Raw genomic sequence first — 2,327 nt, 5'->3', positions numbered from 1 at the left:
CTCTCTCTCTCTCTCTCTCTCTCTCTCTCTCTCTCTCTCTCTCTCTCCCCCTTCCCTCCCTGTATTCTAGTCTATCTTTAAACAGGAAAAAAGACCAAAAAAAGACATGAAAGACATCTGTCAGTTCTTTTTTATAGGCAAGCAAAGAGGAGTGGCTCCTTCAACAAGAACCCCTACTCCCAAGAGCCCTACCAGCCAAACTAGCTTAGTGGCAGCCCCAGTCAATGAAACCTAATGAGAAGCTATCAGTTATCTTAAGAAGGTGCCAGCGGGCATGTCATACTCTAAAAGAAGTACCAGACAAGGGTCACTACCCTTTAAGTTTATCAGATTGATAAGGAACTCTCCTAATCAATCCCATCTCCCCTTTCTCTCTCACACTTTTGAAACATCATCCCCATTCCCACTTAATGACTCAACACCTGGAATGACTTCAATAGTGAAGAGTTTTCATTGCACAATGAGAAGCAGGCTTTCTGATGGAACCCACAGGCCAACACTCCAAGCTCTAGGCTTAGAGACTGGGTGTGATTTTAAGGACAATGCTCAAAGATTGTCTTGACTCTGTTAACCAAAAAAATATCAAAAGTCCATGAGGCATGTATTGCAACTGGATATATCATAATAGAAATGAACATGCACATGGAACTCCAGGTGCAAGGAGCTCACAATCCTAATGGAAGCTTGCACATTTATGAAATTGCAACAAAGGGAGGAGGAGGAGGAGGAAGAGGAGGAAGAGGAGGAGGAGGAGGAGGAACAGGAATCTCCTCCTAAATGGGAGTGATGTGGGAGGAGGGAAAGAGCAGTAGGGACTGGGAAAAGACTAATTCCCTCCCAGAGAGGAGGAGAAATCATGAAAAAGTAAGATGACAGAAGCAGTATTCTTTTCCCTTGGGAAGCCAGACCAAGAAGCTAGGAGGGTCTGCTTATCTACAAGGGTTCCAGCTGCACAAACAATCTCTCAGTCTGGTGAAGACTGACTGGCACCTATCTTGACTCCCAAGGACATACAGGGAGTCCAGCTTGGGGTGCAAATAACGATTATGTCAACTCAGGGAGGGCTTTGTCCTAGACACGTTCAGGGCTTCCTGCAGCCTCTGGGTCCAGTGTTTCTGGAAAATATGGCAACTCAAGAAGACAAGTTTAGGGGACCCTTTCACAGCTCCTGGTACCCCTACCTAGAGTTGCTACTGAGAAAGATCAGAATACAGCTTGAATATGGCTCTTGTCTAGGTCTCCACAGCTATAAGGGAAAAACTCACTGCCCTATAATCTGGCCCAGTTAAAAATTCAGGAGAGGCAATCAGGGACTGATGGAGTTAAAGAGAATTTTTTTTTAGCCCTGGGTCCAATAGAAGCTTGGGACAATGATATATCAGGGTTCTACTAGCAGGAAGAAGTAAGTTCAAAGACAGACTGAATGCCTACAGGCTACAATAAACTGGCTGATTATTCTTTGTTAAAAAAAAAAAAAGCTTAGTTCTAGTAGTCTAAGACTCTAGGAGCTGACAGATTTCCCTCTCCTTTTGGAGACAAAAGCCAGACACAACTAAGACTCAGAGCTGACAGACCTTTCTCCTTATGGAGAGAAAGTAGCTAGAGGGGGGTGACAGAGAAGGGGGAGGGGGTCCTAGTCTGATCACTGGTTGGATGGAGGACCTGGCTTTCTCATTAAATGAACTGAAATTTAGTCTCTGGGCTCTAAACTTAAAGTGAGATGACAGAGCTCACTTCTCAGGGAAGGACTTCCCAAGGGCAGCAACAGCGCAGGGGATGGGGAGAGACAGAGACAGAGAGAGAGACAGAAAGAGATAGAAACAGAGATGGAGAGAAAGAGGGAGGGAGAGAGAGAGACAGAGACAGACAGACAGACAGACAGACAGACACAGAGACAGAGAGAGAGAGAGAGAGAGAGAGAGAGAGAGAGAGAGAGAGAGAGAAATGGGTAGGAAAGAGCAGAGATGTTGTACAATGTCCACCTGTGGAGGGTTTGGGGTGGGGGTGGGAGAACAGAGTGCTTTATATGTGTTGTTTTTTTTAATCTGGTAATAAGTTCCTGTGAGTTTTTTGAATCTTCTGCATTTTTGTGAGAGTTTGCAAGACAGCATGTCCCCTAATGGTTGGAGAGCAGAAAAATATCCTATTGCTACTTTTCCAGTTATTTCATTTTGAAGCTTTTTTTTAAAACTAATTTTATTTTCTGCCTCACTAGTAAAAACAAATGCATTGGTTGGGGTTCATGAGCTGTGGTTTTAAGTGGATGTGTTATCGTTGTTTAGTTGTTTTCAGTCTAGGCATGTTTGACTCTTCATGGCCCCTTTTGG

This window comes from Petaurus breviceps, unplaced genomic scaffold, assembly GCF_028583685.1.
Source record: "Petaurus breviceps papuanus isolate PSGF00001 unplaced genomic scaffold, PetGlider_PUasm1.0 91133, whole genome shotgun sequence".
Taxonomy (NCBI): Eukaryota; Metazoa; Chordata; class Mammalia; order Diprotodontia; family Petauridae; genus Petaurus; species Petaurus breviceps.
Note: the sequence above shows the minus strand (reverse complement) of the source record.